General features: G+C 45.4%; 1 pseudogene; it reads left to right on the top strand.

The window, feature by feature from the left end:
- The first annotated feature begins 330 nt into the window (after window positions 1–330).
- Window positions 331–10,062, top strand: LOC123099213 (L-type lectin-domain containing receptor kinase IX.2-like; annotated as a pseudogene).
- The last annotated feature ends 7,194 nt before the right edge of the window (window positions 10,063–17,256 follow it).

The following is a 17,256-nucleotide window of genomic DNA, read 5'->3' as shown; positions in this document are numbered from 1 at the left end:
GCACTATGTTGTGGAATGGAGGAGTACTAGGTAGACTTAGGAATGTGAGTCGAATGGAAGGAGTACTTAGGGATGTTTTGTGTGACCCGTGTAATGGGATTCCGGTGTTGTTGGTTGGCGCAGGCAGGAGGAGTTGTCTTTATTCTACGTAGTACTTTCTTCGTTTCAAAATAGATAATTCAATTTTATATTAAAGTTAGTATAAAATTGGGTTATTTATTTTGGAACAGAGAGTACTGTAATAGATAGACTTAGGAACGAGAGTCGAATGGGAGGGCGACGTGAGAGATGCACGGCGGCCGTTCCGGGATAAGGCCTAGCATTATTAATCTTCCTCCTCCTGCCACGCCCGGAGTACGTCTCTCGTAGTGGTCGGACGCTGGCTAGCGAGTGAACTATGCCGCCGCTGGCCGCCGCCCTGCTCCTCCTGCTCTGGGCCGCAGCCTCCTCGGCCTCTGCTGCCAGCTTCACCTGCGCCAAACCGAGCACATGCCGCTCCGCCGTCGCCTACGTCGTCCCCATCGCCACCACCTACGAGCAACTCGCTTCCCGCTTCAGCCCCACCGCCACCCTTCAGCACCTCCTCGCCGCCAACCAACTCCCGCCCCACACCGACACCAGCAAAGTCATTCCCGCGAAAACAGCCGTGCGCATCCCCTTCAGGTGCCGCTGCGCCGGCGGCGTGGGCCAGTCGGACCTGGAGATGTACACCGGCGGCCGTGGCGATGACTACTTCATGGAGGTCGTCACCGCCAACAACGTTGGCGCAGGCAAATACTATGGGTGGAGGCCGCTGCCCTGCAGCTGCGACAAGGTGGACGGCTCCAACGTGATGCACCTTGCCTACGTGATCCTCCGCACAGGCGACAACACCTCCGAGATTGCCGCCATGTATGGGCTGCGAGAGTCAACGCTGCTCAGGATCAATAATATCACTAGCAGCCAGCTGCTGCTTCGCCAAGGCCACATTCTTGATATCCCGCTATTCCATGGTACGGACGTCTACGTGTCTATTTAATTAATTATATATATATATACTTTTCTAATAGCCGCTAATCATTTGATTAATTAATGTGCTACTACTAAGTACTACTTTACTTGACCCAGGAATGGGCACATGGTCCAGGGTACATTATATCTCAACACATAGGGAAAGAAGATTGAATGAAGGTATGCGAACTTTCTCTGAAACTCGTTCCAATTAGTTATCTAGCCCGGAGCAAAATCGTTCGTAGACCTGAAACCCAACACCTACTCTGCTATGGCCTGTCTGAGGTCGGTTCACCGGCCAAGAGAAGAAAGATAACCAGGGATGGAGATAAAAAGTAGATGAATATGTAGAATACTACAATGGTTAGTCCGATTATATATTGTCTATTAAATCGGTCCTCACCTCGCATATATATATATATATATGTATGAGACAGCTTGACTTTCTGTACAAGAAAATGACTCAAAACCTCATCAAAAACCCTAACTTAGCCCAACTCAGACGGGCAAAACGCGCGACCCGATGATGGCCGGATTATCCGGCTTCCTAGAATATTCGGGTCAGCTCTGGGTCTCGCCTGGCTCCTCTAGGTTAGAATCTGGTTCATATCTGGTCATTTCTAGTTCCTCTTGGGTTTCTGCTAGAGTATCGAAGCCATTTGGTCCAGAGTATCGGGGTCCTCGAAACACTACTGCATCTTCTGCACTAATCCTTGTTTTGGCTCAGAGGCTGCATATGATCTCTGGTTGAAATGATCCAGACAGCGAAATTGTTTGTCTCTATGAGGTGCAGAAAGTTCGTATTGAGCACTTGTCCATTTGAGACCAGATTTAGGACGTTTTGAAACAAATCAACATTATTGTCAATGCAAGACTCTTCGAGCTTTGACATAGCTCGTGTCTTTGGATAACACCATGTCTTCTTGTTTCTGGTTCATGTTGTGATTATATTTTACAACAAAGCAAACAAGAAAATATGAAAATTTCAGAATGCCAAAATGTTTGATATAGCCAACCAATCTCTGCATCTAAGAGTCTACCATCCACTAATACATCAGCTACTTAAATATAGATTGGAAATTGCCCAAAGATGATGTATACATGTGTGCCTTGGCGTTGTGTTGTACCGAGGGTTTGGGTTACTGGGATGAAAATCTGGTTACTACCGGTAACCATGTTTCCTAAGCACCCCGATCACCGAGTCTCGAACCCATGACCAGATAAGAGGTTAGATGAACAGAAGGGCCATACCACTTCGTTAACGCCAACGTGATGCCCTGTTGGATTTTTAAAGCTAATTAACAGTTTTTGAAAGAAAAATGAATTCAAATTTCATTTGAATATTTTGGGCGGTAATTGCCCGGTAACCGTGGTAATCATAAATCCCAATCTCCCCAACCCCCCCCCCCCCCCCCCCCACAACCCCAAGTAATAAAATCATTCAGTAACCAAAACCGTGGTTGTGCCCTGCCTCGCTTGAAGCTTATTTTTAAAGGGGCCATATCCTGGGCTCTCTATCAAAGCGATGCACACGATCATTTTATTGCAACGTAAACTCAAGAGTATACTACAGTTCATGGATCATATAATGTGGATAAAGAAATCAACCACCAGAATAGAAAAATCATAAAGTGCGACCATATAATGTATCATCTATTCTATTAATGGACCACCATCCACCCTGGTTGAAGATATCTTGTGCGACCATCTCCAGAAAATATCCACAGGCTCCAGTTGCTCCACAAGAATGAGATAGGACCTTAAACGGATGCAGTACGTAGTCTTGTGGACAACTTGCAAAATATGGGACACTCCAGTCTTGTTTAAAATAATTTAATTCAGTCCAACGCAAAATCGAGATTTATGTTTTTGCTAACCCCATGTCACCAATTCCCAAACATATTTGTGATATTTGTTGGTAGGTGAATTATATTTTGTATGAACTATCCTCCAAACAAGATGAGAGAAAAGGACATGCAAGGAGCAAATTCTCAACAGATACATCGTAGTGGCAAAAACAACACTTTGTAGACCCATTACAATTTCTCTTACCAAAACCATCTCATGTAAGAACCACATGTAATCTTAGTCATTCCACATGTATTTACATAAAAATCTAGTATGCCCACTCTTAAGGTCCACATACGTAGATTTCACAGTAAAGGTTCCTGAGGCTATCAGATTCCAAACAAACCTACAATGATCATCAGAAAGATGAATCATTATCAACCACTAAACTAAGTGTAACGAAGCAGTTCATTTATCACCAGTTAAGTTCAGTCTGAAACTAATATTCAACGTCGCTACGGATAGAACAATCAAAACCGAAACATTTCTTTGTTGCACAATGTTGTATAATGATGGGTACAGTTGGGAATATGCATATTTCACGTGTCTTCCCAAAAATTAGTACCAGTACCATTTCTAATAGTGAAAGCCCATCTATTAAATAACTCCTCTTTGACTCTCACGAGTCCTTTCTAGCAAGGAGAATCAACAGGTTTAGATTTCTTGCCATATTCCCTCCTCATTTAGATTTTATTTGGACATAAACTCTCACTGTTTCCAAAGTATATGGAACATTCTTAAGGAAATTGGGGAAGAATCCTCTGCTGTTAACAAGTGTTCCATCTCCCCAATGCTTACCATGTTAAAGCTCCCCATGTATGTTCTCTTAGTATTACCTACCTGGATGCAATCCAAGGGTTTTGAACTCCACAAGCCTCCAAGAAAATGTTACTGAGCTTGGTTTTCACTCTTGAATTCCTATAATATATGTGAAAAAGAATAGAAAAGCTCCCTTAGTGGCCACCGAGGTTAATAGAAGTGAGAGGTTGAAGAAGTTTTTTTTTGAAAAACTAGGTTGAAGAAGTTGTCTAATGGATACAGAGCAAAGACATGTTTTGATAAAAATTGCCTCACACATGCTTGTTGTACCGCACATCTTAAAAACGAAAGTGGTCCAAAACCTATGTAATTTTTTTGCATGTGCCAATGGTTGCCACTTACAAAGGTATCACAGGCAAACTGCTAATGTGTCACTACCGTTAAGGAAGAAACATGTTGATGTTGTATATAATTTAACATACAAATTTTAAACAATCTCATAGGAGAAAAATGTTGATAACCGTCAAATGAAGGACGGACACTAAATCCATTAAATCAAATTCACTTGGAAGATCTCACCATTCCTAGTTCTCGTGTGGTTGGATTCTCTGGAACCACACGAATCCTTAGAATGGGATTCCAATTAACATATTTTGCCTTCAGTTTTTGAGAAGGGTTTCACTTTGGAGAGAATAGAACAACTAAAGTCATAGTATTAAGCCATGTTCAGCGAGGCGGAGTTATTGTCTATCATTGGCCTCTATGGTAGAACCCGTTGGCGAGGCATGATTGGCGGTGGTTTACCCTGTGACGGATGTCAGCGGTTCAAGTCCGCTCATCTTGAGCCCGTGAACTTAGTGGACACTTTGATAGCACCAAATATTTCCGAGTCGGCATTTTGATCTATAGTTTCATATTTATGGACTTTGGTAAGATCCTTCCATGTAGTGGCAACTTAGGATGGCATAGCCTTGATGTTAACGGCGAGGTTCATAAGAGGAAAGACTTGCAGTGTATACCTAGGCACCCAGTGATGAGGCAGGTGTAGCAAGTTACGAAATGCTTCGGGTTGTTGAAAATAAGCATAGATCCAGAGATTCGAAAATAGGACAACCTTATAAACTGAATGTTGAATGCATGAGTAGGCAAGAGACAACCTGGCAAACTGAAACATCTTAGGAGCAAAAGGAAAAGAAAGCAATTGCGATTAATACATATTCTGAGTATATATAGTACTACTACTTACTACGATTAATACGAGATCGTAAATTGATCCCTAATAATTGACTCACATAATTTTTTTGATTGGAATTGCTAGAACTTTTTTTACCTTGAGTATAGCACCTTTTAATTAGTAATATACTTCCTTAATTTCTTTCAGGGGATTCTGCGGTGACGGCATCAAAAGTAATTAACATTGTAAAAGTAGTTGTCCCCGTTGTGACCATTCTTGTGTATCTCGTTACAACATGGTGTTACTGGAAAAGCGCACGCAATTCCCTGTCGTCGGGAGCGAATGGCTTTATGGAATTTAGTTAAGCGATTTGGCTTGCGCCACGAACAGATTCTCCAGGGATGCTCTTCTTGGAGAGGGTAAGTTTGGCGCGGTATATAAGGCAACGTTGAAGGGCCAGGTAGTGGCCGTGAAGAAAATAAAAGCAGAGGGAAAGCTTGAGGACTTCCACCGCGAGTTGCAGACAGTTGGTAACACAAGGCACGAGAATCTTGTTGACCTCAAAGGTTGGTGCGGCAAAATCAGAGTGATCGATGGCAAGACTTGGTGGAAAAGGGTTATCAAGGTTGAACTCTTCCTCGTCTTTGAGTTCATACCTAATGGCGACCTTGAGCGCCACCTGGACAACAGCAACCAAGTTCTATCATGGGACAAAAGGTATGTATTTGGAGCAACTAAAATGAATTTTGATGATTTATCTAATGGAACTGATTCTGTGTTGTACATTTTGGTACATGCATTTTCCTGAAAACCTCGTCAAAATTTTGAATTAGTTAGTGCTAAGGGTGGTGGGAGAGGCAGTGCATAAGTCAAATGGCATAAGGAACACTATTAAGCTTTTCTCTCTTCAAACAAAATTATTATGCAAACCTTAGCTTCTCCTCCATTCATCTCAAACCAGTTTTAATTCAAAAAAGAAATAAAGTCAAACGACCATAAGTTCGACATAGATCATTAGAAAACACTAACACTTACGGCACAAATTAGTGTATTACATTCATCACAAAATATACTTTTATAATAAATCTACTCGGTTCCATGAATATTGGGATATTTTTGTGCAAACTTAGTAAAACCTTTAGATAGTTTGAATTTCCCCCAAAAAATTGAATAGTGGTGATATTAAGGGATAAAATTAAATTAGCTAACGAGTTATACAAGAAAGATAAAATTTTCTATCGAATGTAAATGATCTCAGCCCTAGCATCGCCCCGCGTGGACACCACATGTTGTACTAGCTTAATCTTCTATAGGACGTCGTCACCATCTAAGATAGGAAAAAGTTATATTGTTAAGCTTCCTCTTGCTATGTTGATTCATAAAAAGTCTTGATTGCTTTGTTCACTAGAGAAACTAATTCTTTCATGTCTCTAGTGCTCGGTTATATTGGTGGTGTTACGTACTGTCATATTGATATATGGAATGTTATTATCGAATATTTCACATTCACTACAGAAAACAACTCATTTATCAAGTGTTTTTTTAAATGGCACTCGACAAAGCAGATCTTTGCCAAGTTTTTTCAAAAAAATAATAGTAAGAATGTAAAATAAAAAACATACACTCAACAAAGGTGGGGGACACATGTCCCGCCCGTTGTGGTTGACGGGAAGGAGACGGTCAGTTAGCTTTGCTGAGTGCCCCCGGTTTTTTTAATTCCATATCCGTGGCATAGATCATGATAATGTGGTCATATTTTTTGTACAGAGGGCATCCTGCCATCCGAAACAACATTGCCACAACAAGTTTCTAACTTTTTGTTACAAAAAATATTTTTTATATATTCTAAGTGCCAAAATTGGGTTTTTTGTGAAGCAATTGTAAAGAGTATAAGGTACAATGCCGCCTCTCCAATTTTCACACAAATTAGACCATATTAGATGGACAATTCACAACTATTAAGAATTTTCTCGCTTTCTATCTATTTTCGCTCATTCAATTGAGTTTCGGCCAATATTCTGAAAGTAATTCAAATTTGAACTACGAGTATGTTCTAGTGTAGTCCAATTTTTCCCAAAAATCATTTTGATGTGTCTAAGTAGGATTCTATGCAATAGAAAAACATGGTGTTGAAAGATCTAGGCCCTTGCGACGAATAGTTTCACCGATAATATTGACCCCGTTATGAAAATAAATAAAAATAAAAATATCGAAAATGGTATACTTTCAAATGGAGTTGTTTTATGTGTACTTAGTGGTCAAGAAGATAAAAATGGATTTTGACAAAAAAAACTTCCAGAAAATGGACTATCATGTATGAAAATTCATGGCTTTCAAGCCAAATGCCCATGTCATAGCCATATCCATGGCATGGTTATGTGCCCATATTTGGCACAAAGGTGCATCTTTCCATGCCAAACAATAGTGCCAAGACGAGTTCACAACTTGTTGGTACAAAAAATATTTTCCATTTCCTAAGTGTCAAAAATGTTTTTTGTGAAGCAAGTGCAAAGAATACGGTGTAAAATGACACCTTTCCTAATTTGACACAAAGTATACCTTATTAGATGCCAATTCCAAGTATTAATATTTTTTCCCATTTTCTAGCTACATTAACTACAAGTGTATGCTTGTTTGGTCCAGAAAATTCCAAAATTAAATTTTAGGTATCTAAGTAGGATCTATGCAATAGTCAAGACTGGTATTGAAAGATCCATACCTTTGCTATGAATAGTTTGGCCGATGATTAAGACCCTGTTTCAAACATCTAATAAAATGAAGAAAAATTCAAAAAATGCAATCCTTTCGCATGAAGTCAGCTTATGTGTTGTAGTTTTCAGAAGAAATGATAAACATGGATTTTGACATATTTTGTAAAAAAAAAATCATAAAATGGACTATCATATATGAACATTTTGGCTTCCAAGCCAAATGACCATGGTTATGGCCATATTCATGGCATAGTTCGTAATAATGTGACCATACTTGGCACAAAGGTGCATCTTTCCATGCCAAACAATAGTGAAAATAGGAGTTTCTAAGGTTTTGTTACATGAAATGTTTTTTGTTGCCAATGATAAACACTCAGCAAAGACCCCTTTGTCGGCTTGTTCTGTGCCGAGACCCTTTGCCGAGCAGGAGCACTCGATAAATCCTTTGCTGTGTGTGTCCTGGGCACTCTGCAAACTGCTGAAATCCGGTAGCGATTATCAAAGTGTCTAGTTAAAATTTCAGATTTTGCAAGGTGTGCTCCTAAACTATTGTAATTCATTCATACTTTTTGATATGAGGGCCATGGTGATTTGTTATCTCCTAGGAGTTAAGATTAGTACACGAACTAGAATCCCTTGTACTTTAGAAGGCATCAGCTGATAATATTCAAATACACCATCATCAATCCTTACCGTTCTATGAAATGGATAACTTTTGACCGGTGGAATCAATATATGTCGACTTATATGCATGGTTGATACATACTTGTTCCCTTTGTTTTTCTTTGAACTTTGAATATGACGGAACTTCCGCTGATATAATACTCCAAAATAATTTTGTTTTTCCATATCATTCAAATGAAATTTATCATCAATAATTGGTGACACCGACCTTGCAACATTCTGTTAACCACATGCCCATGTTCCAAAAGACTAAATATTTACATTCCTGCATACTTTACTAAAGGGACTAGATGCATAATACTCCCTGCTCCGTCCGAAAATAAGTGTCTCAACTTTGTACTAAGGTTGAGACACTTATTTTGGGACGGAGGGAGTATTTACTATGGTTTTTTAGTTGAACTATTACTCATGGTTCTACGACGACTCTTTTAAAGGAAGGAATTACCGAAATAATTACTTTCCAACATGTAATACCATTGATCAATGGTTAAGATACGATTATAGGTCTTCCCTATGCAGGTATAATCAGGTAGGGTTTTGCATGTGTTTCCCCATGGTTGATTCAAGTCAAGGCTTTTCTGAATGACATCATAATGGCATGAAAAATTGACTTGCCAATTTGTGATGCTTGGAGTGAGTAAGAAAAAAAAAATCTGTGGCACATAAAAAATAGGAATTATATTATTCAGGTCCCAGAAGATAAACATAACTGATGTCTGAACATTTAGCTTGCTAATGTTTGCAATAGGTACAAAATAGTGAAGGGCATAGGGTCAGCACTTCATTATCTCCATCACGAGTGTAATCCATGCATCCTGCATAGAGATATCAAGCCTGGCAACATACTCCTGGATGAATATTTCAACGCTAAGCTTGGGGACTTCGGGCTATCCATGATCACCAGCAAAAACAGAGCGACCGTGGTCACAACCGCCGTGGGGTCAGTGGGATACATGGATCCACAACTAATGAAACACGGGGTTGTGGAGTTCAACCGTAAGTCGGATGTGTACAGCTTCGGAATCGTCCTACTAAAGATTGCATGTACAAATAAGTCAAGGGAGGAAGTCTGGCAGATGCGCGGTGGCAGTGAGCAGCAAGTTCAGGTGGATGGTGTTGTGGATGACAGGTTACGCTTCTTTGACCGTACCGAGATGGAGCGTGTGGTTGTCCTTGGCCTCAAGTGTTCTCACTCAGAAGAGGCACAACGACCTTCCATGCAGGATGCAATGAAATTCCTCGAGGACGGCCAGGAGTTTCCTCCCACAACACAAGGAGACGACAGCTATGGTGTGCCCTGCACTGTAAACGAGGAGGCACCTATGATGACACATGGTGATGTCTCTTCTTGTTACCCTTGAGCTGCAGGATTGAGTGGGTCTGTCATGTGAGGCCAAACATGTAGGGGCGATGCTGCGCCCTAGTTCAAGTCAGAGTCTAGAACTTGCTGAGTTCATCTAGAGTTAGAGTAGTTCGGTTCCTAAGTCGGAAAAGTTTTGCCCCGAAGAAGGTTACCCTGCCGACAGGATCCAATTCCAATAATAGTCCAAGTCTGTTTCCTCAATTGTAATTGGCTATATATATATATATAGGCACCCCCACGTGATCAATAAAGCAGGCAGAAAAGCTAACCTCTTGCTCCAACGCCGCGCACGGTTCTCTCAACCTTGCTGCTAGGGCCGGTTGCTGCCGCCACAGGATGCCGAGACTACTGTCCTTGGGCAACGGTATCTCACTAGTTACGCCCCACGTCCCAGCCGCCAGATTATAGGGCACATGACGGCGTCATGGGTCGCAACTTGATTATATATGCGTCATCCAGCGTGCATGCAAGTTCCATCATACCATATATATACTCCTGCTAGCTGGACGATGGATTGCACATTCGGTTCTTAAGTTTACCACTATAATAATTAATTAAGGCATTCATCGATATGATGTTTGCAATAGTTTTAAGGGTTTTAATGCTATCATGTTTATCCTCCACTAATAGTGGATATTCGTGTAAAAAACTATTAATTATTTCTCTAGTAATTGAGTTTTATCATGTTTAGTGGATTATTTCTTACAAAATACTCTGTCTGTCCTGCGTTCAATTCAGAAGAAGCAAACACCAATAACACGCGGAATTTCAGATCAGGAACACAGACTGAAAGTCGATGAAACACTGCACATTTTGATAGTTAGGTTTGCAATAACTCAAATGTGCTTTCCAGCCTGGTTGGCGTGCTGCACATCCATCTTGAACCCAACTCAAGAACGGGTTGGCTACAATGCATGGGTCACCAGCACACTGAGTCGCAGCATATCATGAAGTACAAGAAGAAGCACTCACATTTTTTATGTTGAAAACGAGGTTGAACCCCCGGCCTCCGCATCAAAACTACGCACACAACTTTTCTTAAATTATCTTATTCAACAAAGCCTTACAAAGAAATACATCAAACAACCAGTAACCACCTTCGCGGCGACAACTGTCGCTACACCTACAAGTTTGATGAAGGGGATGGCCGTCATCAGGGCCGTGTGCCCTGGCCTCACACCTACGCACATCATCTAAGTCCGGAGGTCTCAACAAGCCGCTCAATGGCGAGCTGGGAGCAAAAAACCGGTCCAGCAGACCCTCATCGATCACTGTATGCGCACTCGTCAATGGGTATGCGCACTCGTCAATGGGTTAATTAGTGGTCTATGTACGTGCTAGAATGAGTGATGCACCTATTTTTTTAATATAATACTCCATCCGTCCCGGATTACTTGTCTATCCATTTACGCGACATGTAATTCGGGATGGAGGGAGTATGTACCTACTAACGATTCGGTTAGGTTGAGTTGGCTTAATATAGTTGGGTGCTGATTGTAAACCTTTCCAGAAACAACAACAACAACAACAACAACAACAACAACAACAAATGGCGCTCACAAATTGTAAACCTTTCCGGAAATAGTGAGGACACAGCCCGTGGCCCATGACCTTAACGCTCAGGACCGTTCCCCCGAGCTCCGCACAGTTGGATCCGGTGGCGATGGATGTCCTTATTTTCGGGAACAGCCGGTCCCCTGACAAGCATCGAGGACGTGGCCTGACATGGCAGTGCCCTGCGGAGAGGTGCCGCGTTTGGGGCCATAGTGACATCAACGCTTCTCGGCGACCATTGCTTGCGTGCTGATGCATTCATCATTGTGTGCCTCCATAGTCCATGTGTTGGGAAACGTTGCATGGAAAGCAAAAATTTTTTTACTCACACGCAATGATCTATCCATGGAGATGTATAGCAACGAGGGGGAGAGTGTGTCTACGTACCCTCGTAGACCGTAAGCGGAAGCGTTTGACAACGCGGTTGATCTAGTCGAAGTTCTTCAAGCTCCGACCGATCAAGTACCGTACGTACGGCACCTCCGAGTTCTGCACACGTTCAGCTTGGTGACGTCCCTCGCCTTCTTGATCCAGCAAGGTGTCGAGATAGTAGATGAGTTCGGTCAGCACGACGGCGTGATGACAGTGATGGTGAGGGAGAGGGGAGGCAGGCAGGGTTCTTAAACAATGTTTTGAATTAAAAAAAACATGTTTTGGAAAATGTTCAGAAATCTAAATTTTTGTTGCTATTTTGAAAAATATTCACAACTTGGAATTTTTTTTCCATTAAAAAAAATGTTTTCAAAATTTCTTGAGATTTCTAAAAAGAAAATGACATTTTAAAAAATGCTCCAAATTCGAAATATATTCTTGGTTTAGTGAAACTTTCACAATAAAAATAATGTTCGCATATAAAAGATAAACATTTTTGAAAAATGTTATGAATTTTCAACACATGTTCCCGTTTTGAAAAAATGTTCAAAAATTTAAATAATGTACATATTTTTATAAAAAAGTTGGTGTTTAAAAAAATATTTATGAATTTTAAAAGATGTTCCTATTTAAAACTTTGTACGTGTTTTTTTGAAAGTGTATATAATTTTCAACCAGATCAGATGATTAACCAAATAGACGAATATGAAAAAAAATGGACTTGATCGAGAATTCGAGATGGAGCACAAACTATCTAAAGCATTATCCAGCCAGCATGTATGCATGCTTACTTAAAGTTCATGTGAGCCTTGAGCAGTTGCTCGAAGTCCACATCCATCAGCATTTTCATCACCGCCAACGCCTCCTCCTGGCTGCGGATGTCGGCCTGGCTCTCCAGCATCTTGGTGAAGGGCCAAATTTATCAGATTATGTGTTATGTTTGACCATGCTCCAAAATCACACATCGACTAATAACGGCACGTCTCGGAGGAGAAGTAGACCAAAAAAATGGGATATGTATCCCCGTAGAAAAGTACTGACTAATCCATATCAGTGCATTAATCAGCAGAGGTTCACCCATTGGCCAAGTCCGACGGCACGGTTGCCGCTCAACAGGAGGAAGCCCCTACCAACGTGCCTAAAACCAAGAAAGAAAAGATGCACTGTTTCGAATGCAGGTCTAATGATCACCTGTCCAGAGATTGTACTGTGGCGCACTTTTGCTATATCTGCAACAATTTCAAGCACGCTATGTTTCGTTGTCCCGCTCTGTCGGTGGGAAACTGACACCTATGGGACCGAGAAGATCCCTTCTACGGTTGCGGGGCGCTGGATGGTGAGCAGAGCAGGATCAGCAGTCAGTACAAGCACGCGGATTGTTTACCCAGGTTCGGGCCGCAGAGATGCGTAATACCCTAGTCCTGCTTGGTTGTGTATATCTGTGTTCTTGACGAGTTTGAACTAGCTACAGGAGGCGTAACTTGTCCCAGAGTCTGAATCCTTCTCCTGGATGCCCTGGGTCTCCTTTTATAGGCAAAAGGGATCGCCACAGTGGCACCAGGAGGTGGCATCGGGGTACTGTGGCTATGCTTATCGCTAGCCATTACGGGACAAGACACATTAAATGCGCCCCTAACGTGTCCCCTCCACTTTACTGCCGCTTTGCCTCGTCTTGACACGCGCCCGGGCCTGCGAGGCGGTGGTGCCATGTAGGCAGGCAAACAGCTGAGGTGGCGCGATGGTGGAGCCTTTAGGAAGATCTGCATGCTACCACGTAGGCACGTGCTGAGTTGGTGGAGGAGCCTTGCGTCGACACGCAGGTGCCTACCCCGCTGGTGGGCTGGCAGCTGCATGGGATTGGTGGCGAAAGGCTTGGCGGGTGCGGGCCTAGCTGCGGCCTCGCGGACGCCCTCGGCAAGGGCCTTGCCGGGGCCCCGGCAAGGGTCTTGCCGTGGCGTTGCGATCGTCCCCGGCAAGGATCTTGCCGGGGGTCTTGTGGGCTTCCTCGGCAAGGATCTCGCCGAGGCTCGCCGTCTTCCACTCTTCTGATTAGGAGTGTTTGTTTTTTGTCTTCACAAAGATCTTCATGTCACCATGGAGGTGCCTCCCGAGCCCTGGCCCAACGTGGTTGGTGGTGTTGGAGACCGTGGGTTCGAGGGTGGCTCACTCCGGTGGTGTGGGCAAGCTGCCCCGGCAAGGGTCTTGCCGGGGAAACCCGCTTCGTCCTTGTGCTCTCTGTAGTCTCGATCTTGGCGTTGTCTCGCTTGTCTTGTGTTTTGGTTCCATCTCGGTTCACCTCCCCTGCCTTGCCAAGTGCGGCCGCGGCGTGTGGCTCCGACTGCCCGTGCACGAGTAAAGGGGTCAAAAGAAGAGCCCCTAATTTTGTACACTGACAGGAGCCCCCGGGCCTGGGCCACACATAAGCGCAACACGTTTTTGGGCTAGGCCCAAAAACGGTGCGCGGGCAGGCGGGGCGGTTTTTTTACCGCGGTAACTTTCCGTCCGCTGCGCTTCCCCATGACCCGCGTTGAATGCGTGACGTGGGGGTCGTGCGCGCGGGTGACCGAAGCATGCTGACGCCATCTACAGGAATAGTAAAGAGGCGGCCTGCGTGTCTCTTCGAGACCGCAGAGCCGCTGCTCATTTACTCTCCGACTTGGGGAACCGCAGCTCCACGCGTCCCATTACGCCCGTCTCTCGCGCCACGTTCGCCGCATGCAGATCGAATGACAGGAGCGCGGGATACGGGAAGTTGCGCGTGCGTGGGTCGATTCCCATGCGCCTTCAGTTGGGCGGGGAGGGCGGTTGATGGCCCGGCCCGCTGTCACTTCAATGAGCCGGATTGGCCAAGAGGGGCGGCCGAGCCCCGCCCCCGCCCCTTTATAAAGAGGGGAGGGGGAGGAACGGCGCCTCTCAACCCTTCGTCACCTGCTTCTCTCCATTCCTACTCCCTCCTTCCTTCTGTAATGGCGAGGGGGCGCGGTGATGCTTCATCGGTGGCGGCGAGGGTCTCGGCTAGACAACGCATCGCTCCTCCCCAAGAGCTCGTGGCGGCAGAGCCAGCCGTTAGAGGAAGGGGGAGGGGGCGGGGTCGAGGGCACCGCGGTGCTCGGGGAAGAGGAGGACGGGGTGGCGCATCGGCCGCGCCTCCGCCAGCGGCCCCTCTCCCGGTGGAGGGCCACGTCGGGGACGATCCCCGCGAGTTCTTCATCAGGCTGCGCCAGCCGCCGCGCCGTCGTCTTCGCCTTCCGACCCCATTTGCGCGGGAGATGGAGTTGAACCCGCCGCAGGCGCTGCGGCTGCACATGAGGGGTTGTGGGAACAGCGGCACATGGGTCGATGTTGAGTTCCCCACCCCTCATGTCATGTGTCTTCGTCGAGGGTGGAAGACTTTTGCTCGCATCGACAGCCTGACGGAGGGGCTCACTGTCCATTTCAAATTAATGGAGAGCGGCCTCCTCTCCGTCAAGGCCTTTGGGCACTTCGGGACTCGCGTAAGGTGCTGCGTGGAGAGCTCCTCTGATGGCGAAGACTCCTCCTCGAGTGAGAGCAACGAGGAGGACAGCGGCAGTGACGGCGAGAGTAATGGGGGGCAGGATGACGGGTCCGACTAGGCGTCGGGCGCGCCGTGCCTCGGCGGGTGCGGCAGCAGCAACATCTGCACCTGGCCGCTCCTCCGGCGGAGTTTACTGGGGGAGGGGCCAGCTCCTTGAACTTCTCGGGGCCGTCTCCTTGGGTGGCTGGCGTCGGGAGGCTGCGGAAGAGGAAGAGGGCGGCAAGGCCGTCAAGTCGGAGTACGTGGGCACCGATGCCTTCGTCGCGTATTGACGTCCTGCCGCCTCGTCTTCCAGCTCTTCCTCCAGCGCCGTCATCACCGGCCAGCCTTTGGACGGCCACCGAGACGTTCTCTTGGTGCTTTCTGTCGCTCGTAGCTCGCCTAGGCGCCCCTTTTGCCTCTTTTTGCTTCCTTGAACTGCCTCCTGAGAAATGGGACAAGAAAGGGATTACGGCCACCTTATCTTTTTTCAACTTGTAAGCCTGCGGGCATTAGTAGAATTTAAAGCTTGTAACCCCCGTTGCTCATGTTTTTCATTCCGTATGAACTGTACCTGTATGGGATGTTTTTAATGAAAAAGGGATGTTTGCCGGGTTTTTCGTTCATGGGTGAAACCCGCGACAAGGAGCGAATCCTTGTTATTATTTAAGATAAACGTTTTTCGCCCGGCAACAGGCCTTGTCGTCCCTCCACTTCGCTCGACCATTCTCGCGCCCTTGGCGGAGGCAGGGATGAAGCGGGCTTAGGCTCCTTGTTCTATTTCCTGGCTGCCGCGACTACAACCAAATCCGAACCCAGGAGATAATCCTTGGGTATAGAAAAAAGGGAGCATGGTGGTCTAGAAATAAAACGAGGTTTCATATATCCCAGTTCCATACCGAAATGCATGATAGAGGATAAAAGACTTATCTGGATTTGCAGTCCCCGGCAATCTTGGCTTGCCATGGTTGGATCCTTGTACTTGCAGCCCCCGGCAACTTTGGTTTGCCGGGGTCAGGGCGCCGGTCCGTTCCCCTTCTTCCAAGTAGCTCGGCAGAAGTGCTTATGTGCCCTGCGAACCAAAGAGGACAGGAAAGAACAGAGAGACGCACACTCGACCTCTAAGCTAGGGGTTAGCCGCCGCTAAGCACTATCAACCCTAACCGAGGAAGAGACTCAACCTAGCATGCATGCTATAACTTAGGGCGCCAGCGCTTCATTTATTTATGCTCAAGGTCTGCGCCTGGCTTTGTACAAAGGGTTACATGCCTTGCCGGCAAGGCTTGTACAAAAGGTGGCTTGCCGGGAGGCCCGACAGCTGCGCCGTATGGGTAAAAGTTGCGAAGATGCTCGATGTTCGAGGAGTTGCTCACTGGAATGGCATATTCGGTCTCCAGGCGGACTGCGCCGGGCCTGGTGACTCGTGTTACCCGATAAGGGCCTTCTGTAACGCCCACGATGCGGCTATATCTCCCACGTGTCGAGGCACGACTTGGAGGCATAACCGCATGGTGGTTTTGTCGCAAGAAGGGTCATCTTCACACAATCCCATGTAATGAACAAGAATGGGATAAAGAGTTGGCTTACAATCGCCACTTCAGACAATACATAAACTAAACATACATCATTCAGAGTACAATCAAGGTCCGACTACGGAACCAAAATAAAAGAAGACAACCCCAAATGCTAGATCCCCGATCGTCCCAACTGGGCTCCACTACTGATCAACAGGAAACGAAACAACACAACGAACAAGATCTTCATCGAGCTCCCACTTGAGCTCGGTTGCGTCATCTGCACTGGTATCATCGGCACCTGCAACTGTTTGGAAGTATCTGTGAGCCACGAGGACTCAGCAATCTCACACCTGCGAGATCAAGACTATTTAACCTAATGGGTAGGAAAGGGTAGTGAGGTGGAGCTGCAGCAAGCACTAAGCATATATGGTGGCTAACATACGCAAATGAGAGCGAGAAGAGAAGCAACGCAACGGTCGAGAAGCTAGAAGTGATCAAGAAGTGATCCTGAAACTACTTACGTTCAAACATAACCCAAGAACCGTGTTCACTTCCCGGACTCCGCCGAAAAGAGACCATCACGGCTACACACGCGGTTGATGCATTTTAATTAAGTCAAGTGTCAAGTTCTCTACAACCGGACATTAACAAATTCCCATCTGCCACATAACCGCGGGCACGGCTTTCGAAAGTTTATACCCTGCAGGGGTGTCCCAACTTAGCCCATCACAAGCTGTCACGGTCAACGA

Source organism: Triticum aestivum, chromosome 4D (assembly GCF_018294505.1).
Source record: "Triticum aestivum cultivar Chinese Spring chromosome 4D, IWGSC CS RefSeq v2.1, whole genome shotgun sequence".
In the NCBI taxonomy this organism is placed as follows: domain Eukaryota; kingdom Viridiplantae; phylum Streptophyta; class Magnoliopsida; order Poales; family Poaceae; genus Triticum; species Triticum aestivum.
Note: the sequence above shows the minus strand (reverse complement) of the source record. Positions and strands in the feature narration are given on the sequence as shown.